Consider the following 22,794-nt stretch of genomic DNA (forward strand, 5'->3'; position numbering starts at 1 on the left):
TGCTAGCTGTATTGGTTCATTTAGGATTGCCTTGGTGGCAACACCTCTGTCTATGTGGGCATATTCTTCATATCTATGTATTATACTTTTAAATGTCTGTCTGTCGGTCTGTCTGTCTGGCTGTCTGGCTGTTGACTGAACCTTGTTGTGTGACTATACCGGCTGTGTGTGGTGTGGTGTGTTGTGTTGTGTTGTGTCTGCTGTAATGCATACCCCACCCGGTTATGCACTACCTGTTGTACCCGTTGTCAAATTACCCATTATATAATGTATATATAAATGTAACACAGCACATAATAGCCAAAAATGTCCTCTTGAAAAGTCACGCACAGCTATCTAAGGTAATACAGCAGACTAAATGTTCCATTGCTAGTGTGATGTGGCTTATCTTGGCTTATTTTCACCTCGTTTTACTGTCTGAAATTTCTATGTTTGCTAGAAATGAACAGACTTTGTTCAATTAAAACAAAGCCTCTCTCTTAGCTGCTATGTACAGTATTACGCAACCAGTGTGCTTGCTTAACATGCAAAATGGCAATGTCTTCAAAACTAAAATAATAAAAGTATAACAAAAATTGTTTTTGTCAGACACTCCATAGAAGCAGGCTTTGCGGGCTTTAAATCCTTGGGTCCCCCCCCCCCCCTCGCTCCCAGTTCACACCTGGCTGACAGACACATGTTTGACACAAACTCCATTATTTGGAAGTAAATAGAGTGATATAAACAACTTCTAATGTGACGTTATACAACAAAGTTCAATAGAGTTGTCAGTGTTGTCAGGGAGTGGGAAAACTGTTAAACCGCAGTGTGACAGCTGAAATGGAAGTTAATTAGCCTATTCATGACAAGCTGCAGACGTTTTGTTGTCTTTCCTGCTGAATAGATTATCTTAGGTGAGTTATTAGCCACCTGCAGTTAGCTGCTTAGCATTTTGCATTTAGCTTACATCGACGTCACAGAGCATTATCATTTTACTTGGTAAAACCTAAAGTATAGTCAGGCTAAAGCACTGTTGTGTTGTTGTGTGATGTGAAGTGAATATGTTGTATTGGAGTTGTTTGATTGTGAAGCTGATGCAACATACTGGCCTAGTAAAACACATAAGTGTGTGTGTGTGTGTGTGTGTGTGTGTATTGGAGTTGTTTGATCGTGAAGCTGATGCAACATACTGGCCTAGTAAAACACGTGTGTGTGTGTGTGTGTGTGTGTGTGTGTGTGTGTGTGTGTGTGTGTGTGTGTTAAGTTGTGTTTAAGTGTGATGTGTCCAAATTGCCTGGCCACTGTACCGGTTGTGTGACTGTACCGGCTGTGCACAGTATGTTGTGTTGTGACAGGGTATAGTATATGTGTATGTGGCTCATGGTAACTTCAATTTCTTTCATTATTTCTTTCAGAAACTCAAGGCTTATGGCGTCCCTCCCAACCCACTCTGGGTCATAGATAGGAGTCATGTACAGGCGACTCCCAGACAGCAACATTGAGATGGGGGGGACATCCTCGTCCTATAACACACCCTCCATCCACCTCTAATGACAACAGGAGGCAATGCGCTGAAAGAAGTAATTGACTTTAAATACCTGTACTGGGCTCATGGATCAACACGAGGAGTGAGGATGCAAGTGAAGATATTACTGGCATGGAGGGCTCTGAATGGCCTGGCCAGTGTGTGGAAGTCCTGCACCATGTCAAGCTCAGCTTGACTGTTGAGTTTCCCATGGAGCTTACTGGGAAAAAGAGGGTGTGTCCATCTAGGCATCACTTCCTGTTGTCCAACATTCAATTAATTTGAGGGATCAAATCAGTCAACAATAATGTGGGAACACAACCTATAACAGAAATAAAAAAGTGTCACATGAGTCTGCCTAGTTACCCTACAAGATCTCCCTCCACACTGATTCAAATCACTGAACAAGCACCATTTAATCCCCATGCAGAGATTCAGGTGTCATAGCCAGTGTTGCCATGTCTGCTTATTATAAGCGACTAAAGTGTAGTTGCTTATTTGGGCTTGCCTCCTAATGTTGTTTAAAGCAGTGGTTGTGGTTCCCACATTCTTTTATGTCAAGGACCCCCAGATTAATATGTAATTGTCCACGGACCTCCATCTGAAAATATGTTGTGCCAGGGACCCCCATACAAGATTTGTGTTGTTATTAAAATGTTTCAAAAATACTCAAAATATTTCACTTTATTCTCAATATTTTTGGAAAATAACAGATCTACAACCCACAACGTGTCGCTGGTAGCTTGTAGATCCGCTATTTTCCAATAGCCGGTGTAAAGTGGTAAAACAGCCTATAGTCGCTTCTTTTGGGCTTGTTTTCACAGACCTGGCCGCTCGTTTCTCTTGCCAAATCTGGCAACACTGGTCACAGCAGCAACAGCAGCCAGTCAGTCAGAATGAAAGTTACACAGGACAGGAGTTAGGCTACAGCTAATTAGCAAGTGTCAATATCCATTGATCATGGACCACTGATTAATTTGAATCAGCTGTGTGGAGGGAGATGTTGTAGGGAAGTAGGCAGACTAATATTATGACCCTTTCTGATTTCTGTCAGGTTGTTTTGAATGAGTGACAACAGGAAGTGATGCCAAAAATTCACTGAAGGGCTCATGGGACACTGGAAACTCATGGATACAGCTGTGAGTGCTGGATGGACCCCAAAGCTAATTGCCCTGTAGACGTCTGGAGGGCTACCAAGGCTGAGTGAGAAGATGGCAGCCAGGAAAATGAGGCTGGAGTGGTCAGTCGGTCACTGCCATCGTACTGGTGAAGCTAATAGCCAGATGTTCATGGAGGATGGAGATACCACTGGAGGGCTCATCCGAGGATGAACTAGAGATTAGGGGGCTCCACCTTTATCCATGGGTTCCAAAGTTTGACCCTAGCTGGCATCACTACACAAGTCAAGTAGAAGACGGCTCAAGGTAGGAACCTTGTTTTTTGTTTGCTGTATGCTAATGTGATTCAGACTGTTGTCATGTCATATTGGGACCCAACGAGTGGCAATGGAACATGTTCAGTGAGTGTTTCTGGCTTTGGAATTGAAAGCTGATGTCAAGCTACACTACATAGTGTCTGTTGTGTTTTGGCTGCTAGCTGTATTGGTTCATTTATGATTGCCTTGGTGACAACATCTCTGTCTATGTGGGCATATTCCTCATATCCATTATTACATACTTTTAAATGTATGTCTGTCTGGCTGGCTGGCTGGCTGTTGACTGAACCTGTGTGTTGTGTTGTGTTGTGTTGTGTTGTGTTGTGTCTGCTGTTGAGGGCAGTGAGTTGTGTGTTAGTTGTGACAGTGTACATAATAGTAAACATATTAGGCTGTGCTCTCTCTCTCTTTCTCTCTCTCTTTCTCTCTCTCTTTCTCTCTCTCTCTCTTTATTTCTGTCTTTCTTTCTCTTTCTTAAAGCTGTGCTGTATTTCTGTGTTGTATGCTGTACTAATGAATCAAGCTGTTGCTCTATTATTGCCCAAGACTGGATCCGGAATTGAAGGCTAGCAGTGAATGGGTTGTATTGAAGTAGTAGTTGTTGTTGTTGTTGTTGTGTCTTTGTTGTTGAAGGTAGTGAGTTGTAACAGGGTACAATATAGTATGTGTATGTAGCTCATGGTCACTTCAAGCCTATGTGAGAGTTTCAAAGCAGGTTCCAAAAATAAATGGTACTGAACTCTGTGTGTGCTGTTGTGCACTGCTGTGCATGGACACACTGTTGTGCATTTATTTTTCTTGTTTATCTGTTTTAACTAATCAATCATCAAAGTGAAATAAGATCAATACATAGACAAACCAAAATCGTCTAAATAACATTTAACGTGGTGTGTTCTGTCAGGACCCCTACTGTGCAGTGGTCATCTGCAGATTTTGTTTTGATTTCTCCAACAATTTGAATTCTTGTGAAGGTATACCCATGCTTGTAAGCCCTGCAGTTACGCATGCAGGCATGTTAATGTGTTTATTAAGCAACGTGATGTCAAGCTCTACTGGATTATTAGCAGCACCATAATACAACACTGCAGTTTTTTGTATTTATCCGTGCAACAAGTCTACAGACAGTGGTGGAAAGTAACTAAGTATATTTACTTAAGTAATGTACTTGAGTACAATTTTGAGGTATTTGTACTTTACTTGAGTATTTCCAATTTCCAATACTTTTACTTATACTCCACTACATCTCAGAAGCAAATATTGTACTTTTAGCCTACTCCACTACAATTATTTGAAAACTTTAGTTACTAGTTACTTTGCAGATATAAATGATTACATTATAAAACATGCATTAACCACTTTAGCCCTATTTTATACATAGGCTATTTGAAAATAGCCGATCTACAAGCTCACAACGTGTCGCGATGCGACGCGTTGTGAGCTTGTAGATCGGCTATTTTCAAATATTTTTACTTTTTTACTTTTGGTACATTTTTACTTTTTTACTTTTGGTACATTTTGATTCCAATACTTTTATACTTTTACTCAAGTTAATTTTGAATTCAGGACTTTCACTTGTAACGGAGTACTTCTACATTGCAATATTGATACTTTTACTTAACTAAAGCATTTGGGTACTTTTTCCACCACTGTCTACAGATAACAAATCTATCTTGGTAGGTTCTTGATTGATTTATGTTTATTCAACATGAACATCCCAATCACATTGGACCTAGCCTGAGGCTACGAGCTCAATCCATGGTCTTGAAGGGCGGACCCAAACACAGCCGCCTGGATTTGTGCGTGGCTTCCTATTGCTTCACCAATCTATGTCCCCGCCTCCCCTCCCCTCCCCCCCTCGGCCTGTGCACGGAGCACGCTGACGTCACCAAATTTAGAGCGACGCCCCTCTGCACTCTGATTGGTTAGGAGATAACAAGGTCCAAGACCATCGTTCTTGCATCGCTCCCCCAGGCTTTTTTTCTTTTGTAACAAAAAAAAAAGCCTGGGTTTCCGAGGCTACATTGGACCAGACCAGATGCATCTCTTAAGTGTTCTAGCACATGTGCTAATTGTCAGCACCTGTCCACATGCAGGAGGCTTTTCTAAACTCTGGAAAAAAACAACTTTCTGAATAGATGTGTTGCCAAATGGCTAATTACCAGAAAGCTATTCAGTCGTACACAGTGAGATCCTCAGTGTTAACACTGAGTGTACAAATGCAAGCAAATGGACAAATGGACTTGTAAGTGTCCATTTTGTTACATTTGTAGATTCAGTCTCATGGGTCATTTGTACTCAAAGGCTCTTCAGAAGAGGGCACTATAGTGTTTTTAAAACTTTCTTCTTCTTCTTTTTTTACCATTCATCAGATGCACTATTAACATGAGATACATTTTCTCAATGGGTACAAAAAACAACTAATATCAGAAAGACACACCAAACAAAACCAACATTAACATCTGAAATGGACAAAATAAATCACATGCATCATGGTGTATTTAAGCATCTGACAGACCACCTGTAGAGGCAAGTATATAGTTCAGAGCCAGGCAAACATTGCTTATGGTTCCCAGGTTTTGTTAAATATGTTATGGAGCTGTTGAGGAAACATCTCATTTTATTTATTTATTGTCTCCACCAGGCTGGACGGCCGCAGGCCGGAGACTTAGTTTTTTTCCCCTGTCTGTCCATGTGCGTGTCTGTCTGTGAACAGCTAATCTCAGCCACCGTTATGGACCAATAGACCAATTATTTGTTTACTAACATTGAGACTGGATGCACAGGTGATTGTTTCATGCAATCAATTCTCAACTTGTTGTTTCGGAGTGCGCTGGTTTCGCTGCACCCCAACCCTCTCTTGTGTGTTGGCTAGTGAGGCGCGTCCTAGCGAGACCTGACAGAATGGGTTTCATTTGGAGCCAGTGTGACGTTTGGAGCCAGTGTGACGTCGTCTGTTAAGGGGTCTATTGGTGCTGAAACTTTGCACGCACACTCCCTGGAGGCCAAGGAAGAACCTCTGCCCCAAATGTTTCACATCGGCCTGTTACAGGAGGCCCATTTTTGCAAGGCACATTTTTTGATTTTGTCCAAACCTCGTGCAAATCGGTACGCATTATCTCTACTAGACCATACCCGTAGGGGGATATGAGCACCCAAAGTGTGCAGTTTGGCTTATGTGCTGAGAACAGACAGTTTATCAGGGATCGAAAGTGAGTTTGTACTGTGCAGTGCAGTGGTTCTCAAACTTTTTCATGGCAAGGACCCCCAAATTGACACTTGTTAGCCCGCGGACCCCCATTTGAAAAGATATGCCAGGGACCCCCATAAGAGAAGATTTTTTTTACGGCTCTAGCAGTGAATCTCAACCATTTAAATTTCAAGGACCCCCAGTTTGACATGCATTAGGGCTACGGACCCCCATTTAATGGCATTTCTATCCCTTGGACCCCAGTTTATATCGTAAAATGTATGTTAATTTAACTCTGAGAGTGTACAAATGGAACCAAATGGACTCTAATTTGTACACTCTCAGAGTTACAGACCCATAAGGGTCCATTTGGTGCCTAATCTATCATTTAGCTGGGGACCCCCTGGAACTCCCTCAAGGATCCCTGGGGGTCCCCGGACCCCACTTTGAGAACCAATGGTGTAGTGTGTACACACACACGCACATCCCGTCGTGGAGGAACAGATCACACACAAACACCCGCGCATATAAAGATCTAACAGGCGGAGCCGTTCCCCCACACACACACACACACACACACACACACACACACACACACACACACACACACACACACACACACACACACACACACACACACACACACACACACACACACACACACACACACACACACACACACACACACACACACCACGGTACATCCTCATGCGGCCCGTGGGCCGTCGCGAACACACACACGGGCGTCGAGCAAACACAAATAATGTACATTGTGACACGTGCCTCCCCAACGTACATGCGCACGTGCGTGTCCACGCATACACGGCCCAAGTTGTGGTGCGATCATCTCCCCCCCACCCACACACACTCCACGGAGCCACGATGCAGAATGAAATGTGGCTCCCTGGCGAGAGTGGGCGGGGTCTATGGTGTGGAAGCAGCAGTGCCATCTAATAGAAGGCTCTGGGAAGCAGGCTTTGGTGTTGCCATGTTGGCCTATTGTAAGCGGTTTAGGGGCCATATTGGTGGTAGTGTGTTTTGGCGTTGGTTGTGAAAGTGCAGGTGGGTGTGGGGACGCGTTGTGAGCTTGTAGATCGGCTGTTTTCCAAGAGGCAAGGTATATGTGTGAAGGCGCTTCGTTTGGCCTTCTTTTCATAGACCTTGTTGCTTGTAGGGTTCGTTTCGTTTGGCCTTGTTTTCATAGACCTTGCTGCTTGTTTCTCGCGCGAAACCTGGCAAGTTACCAAGACACCACGACACCTACCAAGACACCACTGACTACGACACCACCACAGAGGTTAGTCAAATTATAGGAGGATTATAGGAGGATAGTCATTTGATCAAGACGTAGTTGTCCCATTTTTCATACTAGGGTTCCAATCACGGGTACGACATGACTGTCATGGATTTCTCTAATTTGGCACAGTAAAATGTTACCATATGTTAAAGAAAAAGTGAACTGACATATTATGGAATGTGTTTGGTCAAAGGTCAGAGAAATGTATATGTGGTGAGTACGTGATTGTGAAGTGAGATTTCTCCAATTTGGCACAGGTGTCAATCATCGATCATCCATGTCCTGCATTCACGTCTGTGATCAATTGGTTGTGTGATGACCATTTGAATATAATTTAGTGTCTCAAGCTAAGAGGACAGACAGACAGACAGACAGACAGACAGACAGACAGACAGACAGACAGACAGACAGACAGACAGACAGACATGATGTTTAATGCAATTAAAGTGTTTTTAAGTCAGATACTACATATATCTCAAGTGAAGCACAAGATATAAGTGGTAAAAAAAAACATTGATTTTGATGTCGTAACACCTTTAAAGAATACGGTTTGACTGACCGCAGTGACCGGGGTTAGCACAGGGTATGACTATGATCCATTTGCAGGTATGAATACAGGCATAAGTATGTGCGATCTTTATCAGCAGTAAAATGGGCATAAAGTAGATAATAATAATGTTTTTTATTTGTATTGCACTTTTCATTCACAGTGAATCTCAGAGTGCTACATATAGAACTTACAATCAGTCATAGAAGGTTAAAAGCAGGGTTTTTAAAAAATGGACACAAGGATATTGCTGACAGTAGCTACACAACAATTTCACACAAAAAGGCTCTCCTAAATAAAAAGCTTTTTAGGCCTGTTTTAACAGAGTCCAGGGTCTGCGGTACCCTGAAATCCCATGGAATGCTGTACGTTCCACAGGCACGGTCAGTGTTGCCAGATTCTGTGAGAGAAACAAGCAACCAGGTCTAGGAAAACCAGCCCAAAAGAAGTGACTATGGGCCACATGAGTACTTTAACATGTACATCAGCTATTTTCAAATACGATCTTGCAGGGAAATTATAATAAGCATATCTGGCAACCCTGGGCACGGTGCTGCCAAGCAGAAGGCCCGGCCCCCCATGGTGTGGAACTTGGTACGGGGTACCAGAAGATCTGAGAGTGTGGGTGGAGGTTTGTGGAATAGGCTTAATGATGTTTTTGTAGGTAGGGAGGGAGGGCCATGTCCGATTATGCAGTTATTATGAGTAATTAGCAGGACCTTGTAGCCGATCCTGGCTGAAACAGGGAGCCAGTGCAATTAGAATAGGATGAGTGTTATGTGTTCACGCTTACGGACTCTCATTAGGATCCTGGCAGCGCTGCTGCTGGATGTATCGCTCTTCTGAATACTCTTGCCAGGGATCCCATCTCAATAAGGCGCTGACCTTCCGTGAGCGAGCAGGGAGTTCAGAACCATTTGGAACTGTGAATGTACCAAAAATAGCAATTGTAGGCGAAGGCATAGTATTACAGCCATATAGGCCTATAAAGTCTGAGTTATACTTTGTTATATGCATCATGTCTCTCACTAAATGTATCAGATCTACAAGCTCACAAAGAGGTGTTGTGAAACTGGACCCCTAGATCATTGGTTCTCAAAGTGGGGTCCTTGGAGGGATACCAGGGGGTCCCCAGCTAAATTAGTTAATAATGCGTCACGATCATTTTACTTTGGCTACTCAAAAATAGCAGATATACCAGCTCATAGCGCGGCACCGAGTGCCGTGCTACGAGCTTGTAGATCTGCTATTTCTTTGAATCATGAAAATGTGTGCAAATCTTTAAATAATGTTTCTAAAAGGCGAACATTTTTAACAAATCTTTGCTTCTGGGGGTCCCTGGCACAACATATTTTCAGGTGGGGGTCCGCGGCCACACCCATATCAATTTGGGGGTCCTTGGCACGAAAAAGTTTGAGGACCACTGCCCTAGCTCATCGTCCTAATGTTACAATTTAGTCATTTAGCAGGTCGCTCTTACCCAGAGCGACTTACAAATACGCATTCCATCACATACATACACTGTAGCATGCAAAGAGACAGTGAAGTGCCTCAGGAAACTAAGTTCACAGGAAAACCTAGCGTCAAAGTACCTAGCATCAGTCTAAACTGATGTTTTTGAATATGAGATGGGGATTACACCTGTTATTCATGATCTGAGTATAAACCATTGAGGCTGTGCCCTTATTTAGCATATTGACCACCATTAACAAGGAATCCAGGCAAGATAGCTGGAGAAGGGGGGGGGGGGTGTTAAAGAGATAAAGACAGAAAACAACAATAATACAAACACCACGTGTTAGCAGAGGAATATCGTATGACCCACTTGCAGGGGTCTCTCTTCTGCACGCTCTCTACTTCAAAGATGCTCCCTCATTACTCCCATTCACCACGCAGCCTATACGAGACATTCCACTGACTCTCCGACGTCCACACAATTTTGTGTTCTGCCACCCGCCCGCCCACCCACCCAGGCCAAGCAACATGGAGTAAAACAGCACACAAGCATGATTAGCACTTCTGTACTGTACTATCGCCCAGCATGGTGATGCCTAAACTTGCATCTGAGTACTCTTGAATGTCAGCGATGGACAGTAACTAAGTACATTTTATATTTTGGGATACTTTCACTTCACTACATTTTAAAGACACGTGTTGTACTTTTGACTCCACTACATTCTAGAAAGGGAAAAAGTAGATGAATTAATTACGTAAGCCCTATTTCAAATCTAGTGAAAATACAATAGCAGATCTACAAGCTCACAACTCGCATCACATGGAACTATTTTTATTTTTTATTTTTTGGGGGGGGGGTTAATACATTAATGCATTGATATTAACTCATTTACTGCAACAAAAAAAAATCCATTTACCAATTCTGCCACTGACGTAAAAAAAATATATATATATATTTGATTTTATAAAAGATCTCACTCGTAGTGATATATTTCATTGTAACACACTCGGATATGGAAATAACGTCAATCCAAGATTTCCGTTTCCGTCTGCTCCCTGTTTAACTCTCCCTCTGAAACGCTATTTTCTCGCCATTTTTTTTTCTCCGCTGTGCTCCGCCAGACGCGCTGTTTACAAACTGCTACTACTGGAGAATGGAATGTCACGGATTGAAAAAGATTTTTAAAATGTTAAACTCATTCTGCACAATGAGTACCTTTTAATGTTGGTAATGTATGTATATTTTGATACCAATGTTTGTGTACTTTTACTCAAGTACATTTAGAATTCCAGACTTTTACTTGTAACAGAGTATTTCTACAGTGCGGTATTGATACTTTTACTTAAGTTAAGAATTTGAGTACTTTTTCCACCTCTGGTTTTTAGTCATGGCTGCCAATTCCCACCCGATGTTGTGTGGGAGTTTTGACTGCCCCACACCGTACTGAATAACGGCTAGCTTGCATAGTGTCTTCAGTGTTGGACTTAAATCTAAGATGTCCAGTTCATCAGTTGTGTCGGGTTGGGGTTTATCTTTGTATCGTCCAAAGAGGATGATACGATCTCCCACCATGCAACAGAACATCCTATACACTAGTATACTGTACCTCGGAGAAGGGCCTATCCCCTTGGGCTCTACCTTCTTCCAGGAGAAGGTCACTGGGTTGAATTTCCACAGATCATTGAAGTGCTGGTTACAGTATCTACCATATATGTAGATTATGTACATCTCTCCATTGTAGACAAAGGCTAAATGACCAATGCATTGCTCTGGGAGAGGCTGGTCGGAAGGTGTGCTCAGCCAGCTGTTGGTCTCTGTTTCAAACACTCTGACCTTCCTGTAGACCCCCCCCTGGTCCCCCCAGCCCCCAAATACAATCATCTTTGTCCCGATGATGGTGGCAGAGTGGCATGATGAAACAAATGGTGGTGTGCCCCTGGTGTTAATTAACGACCAGACCATTGTGGTGATGTCCAACTTGTAGATGTCATTAGTGTGTCCAGTCAGCATGGTGATTCCTCCATGGACATACATGACCTTCTCCAAGACACAGGCTGAGTGGTTCCTCCTCGCCTCTGGAACAGTCCCAGAAACCCTGGGCTTCAACCATCTACGAGTGTCGACATCAAATGCATAAAGCACGTTGCAGTAATGATACCCTCCCCACATGTAGATGTCTTCTATGAGTACAACTGTGTGGCCCCAGCGCCTGGAGGGAACCTCAAGGGAACGTTCTCCCCTTCTAGTTGTCACTGGAGGCAACTTCATCCAGAGTAAAGACACTGTGTTGAAGATGTGCACTTCCATCTGATCACTGTTCTCATTCCCTACAAAGCAGTACACCTTGTGTCTTACTGTGACAGCAGCATGGTCTATCTGTGGTTCTACTCCCAGATGTACCGTCCTTGGTTCTACTCTCAGATGTACCGTCCAGCGTAACATTTCACACCACCGTCAAACAGTGTCACAAACAAAAAAATTACCCAGTGGCAATTGATACAATGGTAGTTGTCACACTAAATGCTGCTAAATGATGTTTTGTTTATTTGACATCTACTTTTAAAGAACAATTGCACGGCTGTGATGACAGTGTGATGTCATTGAATTATGACGTCATTATGTTGAATAAGCAGTGAGTTGTCAACAACTAGCCTGGAATCCAGACTGATTGCTACGTTCTGCGTTTCCTATTTCTCACTTTGCTTCTCAGTCTGGTAAGCCTCCTATTTCAAAGGGGCGGGACGTGCACAAACGGGAGAAAACTGCCCGCCGCTTCTGACTGAGTCACTTCCTGAATTGCCTACGTAATTGGTGACGTTTAGAAATGCTAGTCAAATAGTCTGGCCAGACTGAGTAGAGAAGTTAGAAAAACACAAATGTAACGAATCAGTCTGGATTCCAGGCTAGGCAACAACTATAGTTAGACGTTTGTTTGTTGGTTGATTTATTCGTTAGCATGACGTCTAACCTGTGTGTCTACAAACAGTTGGACACACGATCATAAGGGATGTACATTTTCTGTGGCAAGCTGAAAAAGTAAGTGAACCGTGCCATTTTGACGATAAATGGCGTGTTTACGCTGGGCTGCATGAGAAGGACTCCAAGCCGATCGGACTGTTTGTTTTCTGGGCGACGTGCACGGACAGCCTGTCTGTTTACAAACGACCAATCTGGGAACCCATCGTCAAATAAAAAGGAAAAACAGCGCCCTCTGCTGTTTTTTACTTATTCATTTGGCTCTGGGCGGAGCTGTACGGAGGACCCGTGCTCAGGGAAACCGGGGTTTTGGTCTGCCTTCAGCCTTCTACTTCCGGTGGTGCGACTAGGTTTTCATTCCCACTAACAATATTTCTCCACGGAACACTAACACAATTTCTCCCAAAGAACATGGATCGTTTTGGTTATAAGCCCACTTGTTTCTATGATGAAAGAGCAAGTTAAAATGTTACTAACTTTCCGTGGTTTTGTCTACTCCGAGGACGCTATTGTTAAAAGAGTTTCGGTTTGTTTCCAGTGGGAATTGAGCAGCACACATGTAAATCCCGCCCACTACATTTGATTGGGTAAAGCGCGGCCTGCTTCCTGATCTGAAGGCACGCCCACGCCAATGTGCACGGGTTGTCAACACGGCTACCGACAGATCCAAGCGCAGCGATGGATCTCTCCTTGAGAGATTAACAAACGACAAACACAGCCAGAAAAATATCTGGTAGTGAATGAGTTAAAAATAAAATGTACATTTGTTATATATACTTTGACCTGAGTACTGGAGTGTAGTACTTTGTCCACCACTGCCCATATTGTACAGTTACAGTAAACTTGTATCTGAGCACTGTTGAAGGTTTAAGAGAGCTTTGACCCATTAAAACCGGGAAGCATTTGTGTCATTTTAGATTTTAGCCATGGCTATTCAAAAATAGTAGATCTACAAGCTCACAGCTGCGAGCTTGTACAGTATACATGCTGCTATTTTTGAACATTTTAAAAACATCTTGTTGAATCTCTTAAAGGAGGAGTTCACCCAAAAAATTACTTATTTTCTATCAATTACACACCCCATGAAGCCTTGATTTCATGGATTTATTTTTGTTTTTGTGGCATTCCTAAGACAATAATTTGATGACCGTGTGTATTTCCGGTAGGAGACACAAATAATCTACTTTGTGTCTCCTACTGGATACATTAGCCGGTAGGAGACGGGAATCAAATTATTAGCTAAAAAAAAAAATCAAATTATCAAATTATTAGCTAAAAAAAAAAATCCATGGATTCAAGGCTTCATAGGGTGTGCAATTGATAGAAAATAAGTAATTTTTTGGGTGAACTCCTCCTTTAACACAAATCTTCTCATCTGGGGGGGTCCCTGGCACAAAACATTTTCAGATGGGGGGAGGGGGCCCGTGGCCAAATACATATCATTTTGGGGGTCCTTGGCACAAAAAGTTCGAGAACTACTGATTTAGAAGGCATTTGTAGAATCGGCCTCTGATCTTAATGGGTTAATTTAGAGTCAGCTTTCAGCAGCTCCGAGCCACACCAACCACACACTCATCCACAACAAAGCTGTGAGCTGGAATCAGATGTAGAGCAAGGATGGTGGAAAAAACAATGTGTGATATGAACCAATTAGCAATTACACAGCACGGAGACCCAGCCGGGACAAAAGGTGCAGCCGCTCGGTGCCAAGTGGAAAATTGAAAAAAACACACACACCTGAAAACGCCGCCGGCGTTCAGGTGGGGCCGTCGAAAACCCCAAACAAATTAAGTCCTATTTAAAGACTAGCCGGAATAGGCGACATGTCTGAGTTGGTGGTCTGATATTGCTGTTAAAATGACCGAGAGTCATGGGTAAAACATTAATGGAGAAGGGAGGGGGGGGGGGGGTTGTAAAATAGAGCAACGTACTCCCTAGGGGCACGAGCATTCATATATTTGCAGAGAACAACAGAAACCTTAAGGGGGACTGTTGAAGAAATATAGCAGCCATTAGCTGTGTGTGCAGAGAGTGGCTGCTAACAATTCTTCCAGCGTACGATTGTCCATGAATAGCATATGGAATGTCACACAAGCAGTCAACAGTCATGCCAGTGCCAGAGGAGAAGGAATAAGTGGATGTGTGGGCAGTGATGGATAGTAACTAAGTAGATCTACTCGAGTACTAATACTTAAGTCCAATGTTGACTTGTACTTGTACTTACTTAAGTATGTCCATTATTCAGTACTTGAAAAATAGCCTGGAGCTGTCAAGCTGGACGCTCCTGGTTCTCTGCTCTACACAAAGGTCCGCTGTTGTGTTCTTGGAACCCGGATAAGACGTCTCCAGGGTGGCTGCATGGTCGAACTACTCACTGAATCTGGTAAGACTGGTCATTCTGATGAAGCCATGACGTATCAACCGTATCCTTAAATGGAGATCTACGCCTACATAATTATGGTGTATTATATGATGAGTCTGTTCATTACGCCAGTCTCGAATGAGTAGGAACTATGACGCCATGTCTCAAAGCGTCAGCCCATGACCATACAGGGTTGCCAGATCTGCTTATTATAATTTCCCCGCAAAATTGTATTTGAAAATAGCCGCTCTACAAGCTCACAACGCGTCGCATCGCGACGCGTTGTGAACTTGTAGATCTGCTATTTTCAAATAGATGATGTATATGTTAAAGTGTAATCTGAGTTCCCAGAAGGTTTCGCCAGCTCTGGCGAGGAACTTCTGGGCCAGAGCCCTGGTATTTGTGGGCGAGATGTAGCTTACGCTCAGAATCTGAGCGGACACGCCTCTTACCGGTCTGAGAGCTGTGCAACTCGTCTAAAAAGTCAGACGAGAGGCAAACAGCAGTACACAACAATGGCGGCCGCAATTTCTCAAGGGGAAATTGCTTCCCGTCGATCCTATTTAGATGCAACACCCACTGCATGTGGATCCCGCCTCCTTTTCTTCATTGGCTGTTGATTTGAATCACAACGCAGTGGCCGCGCCCCTGCTGTCCAAGCTCCGACGCAATGCCTCCCAGACTCGTTAAAGTGCTCATGTGGCCCATAGTTGCTTCTTTTGGGCTGGTTTTCCTAGACCTGGTTGCTTGTTTCTCTCACAGAATCTGGCAACACTGACTGTATAGGTCACAATGGGCCAACCGTGTCCAAATATGGAATCCAATAGTTTGTGTCAACATAACCTCTGGTGTTACCATGGCGATCTAATGTGGTCGATCTAGTGATGTGAAATCCTCTATAACAGTAGCCTACTCCACTTCATCTCAGAGGCAAATATTGTACCTTTTTAGTCTACTACTTTAGTTACTAGTTACTGTGCAGATTTAGATTATTATGCCATTATTATTAGAAAATATACATTAGCCACTTAAGCCCTATTTTATACTATGCACAGCATGTTGCATTTGTGCCGCAATGTGAGTTTGTAGATGGGCTATTTTCAAAATAATTTCACAAATTACTTTAGTTACTTATATAATAATAAGTATAATAGTATATTTTGATGCCAATATTTCTGTACTGTTGTACAGAAGTAAACATTTGGATACAGGCTATACCTGTATGTTTTAACAGTGTATTTTTATGTACTTACAACACTGTGCGTGGTAGAAGTAGACCAGAAAAGAAGTAGACCAGAAAGTAGAAGTAGACCAGAAAACTACACACACACAAACACACACACACACACACACACACACGCGTTGCATTTGTAATTTCCTGGTCCTCAGCCCTGGTTAATTTTTTTTGGCTCTCTAAAATGGTCTCCAGGCCTGCCATTCAAATTAAACAGAAACAATTAGGCAGCGGGGAACTTGCCAATTAAAATCAGTATTCCAATTTCTAGTTCAGAAATTGTTTTATGTCGTCTTACAGCATTTTAATCCTGTTGTTTATTTTAGTCAGTCTCTCTTAACTTTTATTTTTACTGCCTTGCTTACATACTGTAATTGGTATTATGTGTTTTGCGCTTTTATGGATTATGATTTGTCATGGTTAAGCTTTTTGGTTCAGTCATCTGTCTCGACTGGAAAGCACTTTGGGTCAACTCCTGTTGTTATGCAAAAAAAAACAATGTTTCCCAAACAATGGGATTTATATATATATATATATATATATATATATATATATATATATATATATATATATATATATATATATATATAAATATAATATTTTGGGTCATGAGCTGAAAAAGTTTGGGAACCACTGTGCTATATAAATACAAGTGACTTTGACTTGGCTAGTTATTGTTAATTTTGGCCTTGGAGTCCACAGGTGCTGTATACAACTGCTATCAAATCAAACTTTATTTATGTAGCACATTTACAACAATCAAAATTGACCAAATTGCTGTACATAGAAGGCATCAACAGAACAGGCCTGAGCAACAACATAGTCACAGGACATATGAAACAAAATAAAAGACAACGACTCAAACAACATTAAAAGCGATAGAAAAGAAATGAGTCTCGAGGAGACATTTAAAAACCCCAGAAAGTCTGAGCTCTTCTAATGGGAAGGGGTAGGCTGTTCCAGAGCGTGGGGACAGCAGCAGCAAAGGCACGGTCACCCTCGGTGTTTAGTCTCGTTTTGGGAACCTCCAGGTGCAACTTGTCAGCAGACCTCCGAGCCCTAACTGGGGAGTAAGGTTCCACAAGTTCCACAAGAGGAAGGCCAAGGAGGAGGTTTGTTCCCCATGGCGGCCGGGGGTCCAGTGGGGTCCCCGGCCCGGACCCCCGTGGCGGCCTTCCGGCGCCATCTTTGCCTCCAGTTACCCATGTCTCTCTGCCACTCTCCAATTTGTGCTGCCTCTGGCCCCTCCCATTCCCCTCTACCACTCTCCCCGCACCAGTTGTGTGTGCTTATGTGTGCTTGTAAACTGTGTATGAGGGTGATGTTTTTTTCCGTATTGTTCAGTAAAATCTTCGCTAAATGCCTTCTACGTCTCCTGAGTTTGGTTTTCCTGTTTTTTCAGTTCCTGCTTTTAGGACCTATTTAAGTTTAAGAGTCCGTTCTTGTTGACAATTCCACCAAAGCTTAGTTTAGTTGTGGTCTTAAAACAGTGCAGGTCAGAATCCTCCAGAATAGAAAACCTATAGAGGAAGTGAAGGAGCAGGGGGGACTACAACTTTAGTTTTGTCATTTAGTAAACCAAAAAGTGCGCATAAAACTCGACGAAGCGAGCCACAGCTATAAACCCTGGTTGTGGGGGAGGCGATTGTCATTCCAGTCAAGAGTTCCAAGCATTATTTCTCGCAGGTTCCCTGTTCTATAGCTTCTCACGACAAGTCCTTGCTTGTCATCTCTGGTATGGTTGAGGGCAATCTCTCCTCCTCACTCTCTTGATCTCTGGATTGGAAGCAGGCAGGCAATTCTTCTGTGCTGACAGGTGCCTGCGGTTCCTCTGAGGAGGAAGAAATGCACTTTGTAATGGGGCCTTCTTCCCCAAATAGGCACCGGGGGGACAAATGCAGCAACACCCAGAGAAGACACTGTCTGGGGTATGACCAGAATTACAATAACCTGCACAGTCATACCGTACGTATCATAAATGAAATGTGTCAATGTATATATACATTGACCATATTGCAAACATATTTGCCAGAGGTGGAAGGTGTCTTAGTCAGTGTTGCCAGATTATATGAAAGAAACAAGCAACCGGGTCTAGGAAAACAAGCCTAAAAGAAGCGACTGAGGGCCACATGAGCACTTTAAACATATGCATCAGCTATTTGAAAATAGACGATCTACAAGCTCACAACGCGTCGCATCGCGACGCGTTGTGAGCTTGTAGATCTGCTATTTTCAAATAAAATCTTGGGGGGAAATTATAATAAGCAGATCTGGCAACACTGATCTTAGTACATTTACTCAAGTACTGTACTTGTAGATTTCCAAACTCTCCTCATCTCATGCGGGACATTCCAGGCAAGCTCACAGCTTGTAGTGAGCTTGTAGATCTGCTATATTCGCTATTTTTGAAAATGTTTGAAAAATATATATTCAAAAAATTGAAAACATGACCAAAATAGGGATACCAGGCTGAAAACGGTCAAACTTGGCAGGTGTTTTGTAAAATACATTTCCAGAAAAAGAAAACACAAAATGAACGTTCACATCATCCATGATTCAAAGAGGCAGAGATCCAAAATCCTCGTCCTGCCGTCTGTTTTCAGGAGTTTGTTTTGTGACTCCTAATGCATTTATTTTATGAGCCTCAGCCAAAATAGCCACATTCTAATTCAAATAGCATTGCGTCCCTCCTAATTGTTCTGGTGTTCCTTCTGCTATTTAATTAACCAATTTCAGCGTCACTAAATTGAGCAATTGTTTTTTATTCTTGAGTTGTTTGAGGGCTCAGAATTCCACCAGTCCATTGCTCTTATTAAGCTCTGCTTCGGTTGCAGCTCGCGGTTGGAATAATTAGGACTTAATTCAACGCACGTCACCGGCACACACATTGCACTTAACCTATTGAGACAGGGAACGCATCTGTGTGTCATGTTTTGATTTCTTTGGGCTATTCAAAAATAGCAGATATACAAGCTCATAGCACGGCACCGAGTGCCGCGCTATGAGCTTGTAGATCTGCTATTTTTGAAAAATCGTGAACATTTTTGCAAATCTTTGAATATAAATATATATTTTTAAAGCAAACATTTTTAACTCAAATCTTTGCTCCTGGGGATTCTACAAATGACTTATCAATACAAATTTTTGGAAGAAAAAAAATATGTTGCTATAATCAGTGGTTCTCAAACTTTATCATGTCAAATTATGTGAATTTTAGCCGTGACCCCCATCTCAAAATATTTTGTTCCAGGGACCCCCCAGAAGTTGTAAACAAGTTAAAAATGTTCGCTACGGAAAAACGGATATTCAAAGATTTGCACACATTTTCACGATTTTCCAGAAAATAGCAGATCTACAGATCTGTACAAGCTCATGGCGTGGCATGAGCTTGTAGATATGCTGTTTTTTGAATAGCCAAATACATCTAAAAATGACACACAGATGCGTTCCCGGTCTTAATGGGTTAAGGCACAGGGCAGTTTGCGCCGCGCCTTTAGGTAAACCTGGCCCTGTGTGGTTTGAACATTTCACAGTTTCCACTTTCCTCAGTCTGAGGGTTTTGTCAGCACTTTCAGTTGCCATGGGGCAATTAATTTAGTGTTTAATTGTCCAGTTTAAATAAGTGGGATGATTTATTTCACCGCTGATTGTTTTGTATCCCCGTGCAATGTGTTAGGGCTATGCTACTTTAAACACAGTTGACTGACGCATATATTGTATTTTGGTAATATGGTCATATTTGTGCAAAGAGGAGCAGTATTGTATAATGAAAAGGCAAAAAAGGATGTCTGGTAGTTGCATAATCCAGTTGATAACAAGTATAAAGGCTGTATAAATGTGCATGCAAAATGCTCCTGAGACAATTTGATTATAGCACAACACTTAGCAGAGTGTCTGTTTGATAAAAATATTATACAGGAGGGACAACTTAACACGTCACTAATTAATTGTAGGCAAACAATGTGAGGTCCTCTGGAGTGGCACTAAAGAGAGGTTGAATAGCATTCACTGCTTATGTATGTGTTTTCAGATACGCTGTTAGAGGATAAACTGTCATACCGTACTGTATGTGTCTTTTATGATTTTTTTTACCCATTGAGGTCTGAGGTTCCGATTCTGCAAAATGTCTTCTAAATCCTGAAAAATGTATGTTTCTATATCAGTGGTTTTCAAACTTTTTCATGTCAAGGATCCCCAAAATGATATGAATTTGGCCGCGGAACCCCATCTCAAAATATTTTGTTCCAGGGACCCCCAGAAGCAAAGATTTGAGTTAATGTTCGCTTTAAAAGAATATATATATTCAAAGATTTGCACACATTTTCATGATTTTTCAAAAATAGCAGATCTACAAGCTCATAGTGCGGCACACTACGCGCTATGAGCTTGTAGATCTGCTATTTTTTAATAGCCAAAGTGTAAAATAATGCTTTTTAGCTCAAATGAAAAAGTGACACAGATGCGTTCCAGGTCTTAATGGGTTAACACAATGAGGGTGATTCTACAAATCCTAACAGTTTTATGAAAAACGTATGTTTCTATATCAGTGGTGCTCAGACTTTTTCATGTCAAGGACCCCCAAAATGATATGCATTTGGTAGATCTACAAGCTCATAGCGCGGCACAATGTGACTCGCTATGAGCTTGTATATCTGCTATTTTTGAATAGCCAACCAATGTGATATAGTATATAGTTAAAATCTGAAATGACACAGATGCTTTCCCGGTTTTAATCGGTGTTAAGCAAATTGATTGTACTTATTGGGATATCCAGTGAACAAAATGTTTAAGAAAAATAAGCTCATAATAAGATTCACAATATTGCATACAAATGAAATGACACCACCATGCTGAGTGCTGACACTGCAGGGGCGTGCTCCAAATTAAAATGCTGCAAAACTGCCTCAGTGATTTTATATATAGGCTATTATTCAACGTGCTGCCATGTGTAGTCATATTGTGTTTTTTATTATAGTTTTCTTCTGTGAAAATGCAGATGTAGTTAAAGTTTTACTGAGATCTCTTCACCAGTGGTGGAAGTACTTAAATATAGTTTACTTAAAGCTGCAGTATAATGTAACTTTCCTCCTCTACCCCGGGGATGACATCTTTACCGTTGAGCTAATAGAGCCTGCTTGCTTGCTCAGGGGATACATTGAATCTTGACCATCAGGTCAAAAATTGGGTCAGATCCTGTGTCTAGGTGAGACATGACAAGACTGAAATGTCTCAATAGAAGAGAAGGGAGACCAAATACAACCACCCCAATTGTATAAGTTATATTGTATTAACATAGTATGTTAATACCAGAGTAATAATGTATTACTCTACCATACAGATTGGACAAAATTACATTTTATTCTTTAAAAAAAGGTGTTTTAGTGCCGCTTTAAGTAAAAGTCCAGAATAAAACATTACAGTAAAATTACAACAGTATTGGAATCCAAATAGATCTTGTACAGTAGGTCTATTTTCAAATAGATTAATATAAAATAGGGCTTGATTGGTTAATGCATGTTTTGTAAATCTACAAAGTAACTTGTAACTAAAGTTTTCAAATATTAAGGGAGTAAAAAGTACAATACTCACCTCTGAGAAAATGACATAACAGAGTAAAGTACAGTGCTTGAGTAAATGTATTTACTAAGTTTCTATCCACCGCTGGTTAAAGTTTTTCTGAGATCCCGACAAGTTCTTAACAATTATTAAGGGCACTTAATGGCGTCAGTTTAGCTGCAGCAGCAGGATTGAGATAATTTCTTCCATTAGGCTACGATGGACGTGAATGCCAGCCAACAGAGACACGGCTGTCCTGTGATGGACATACCGCATGGTGATTATGGACACAATGTAGATAACGTCCTCTTGCTGCTGTTAACGCACAAGGACAGAAACGCCCGCTGGGAAACACCTACTTATCAACACGTACTCAATCTCGCTCTGTTAATCCATTATGACCGGGAACGCATCTGTGTGTCATTTTAAGATTTATTTGGCTATTAAAAAATTGTAGATATACAAGATCTATACAACATTATAGATCTGCAAAAAATATATATTGTGGAAAATTTGTGCAAATCTTTGAATATATGTTTTAAAGCAAAATGGTTTAATGTGCTTCTGGGGGGGGGGGGGGGGTCCCTGGCTGGATCAACATATTTTGGGATGGGGGTCCGCGGCCAAATACATATCATTTTGGGGGTCCTTGACATGGAAAAGTTAGCAACAATTTTTTTTTTTTTTTTACTGTTAGGATTTAGAAGACATTTGTAGAATATATACAGTAGTCAACCATTTTGCAAATAATTCACGATTTTTCTAAAATAGCAGATCTACGAGCTCACAGCGCTGAGCACTCGGTGCCGCGCTGTGAGCTTGTATATCTGCTATTTTTTAATAGCCCAAAGAAATGTTAAAGTGACACGGATGCGTTTCCCGGATTGAATGGGTTAATTAAGACAATCTAAGTTCTACGCGTTAATTCCCTCAAATCATCAAGCAGGTAGCCTCATTACGTGCTAAATGATTATATCAAGCGCTTCACTAAGTGCACAGAATTTCAAAGGGTTTTCCTTATAGCGTTATCTCTCAGTAGCTATTTTTGTGAGCACACTTTTTCTCTTTTTTTTCCCCTCCAAGTGTGCTTGCATGCTGTTTGGGGGGAGGGTTCAAAGCACTTATTAAGATATGAGTTTTCTAAAAAGGAGAGAACAGGGGGAAAAAAAGCAATTATTCATCGTGATTTGAAGGCTCTGGGAAGTTCAGCCACAGAGGGCCAAAGACTTGGGAGGAATAA

The sequence above is a fragment of the Gymnoscopelus braueri genome, assembly GCF_963280865.1.
Source record: "Gymnoscopelus braueri genome assembly, chromosome: 2".
Taxonomy (NCBI): domain Eukaryota; kingdom Metazoa; phylum Chordata; class Actinopteri; order Myctophiformes; family Myctophidae; genus Gymnoscopelus; species Gymnoscopelus braueri.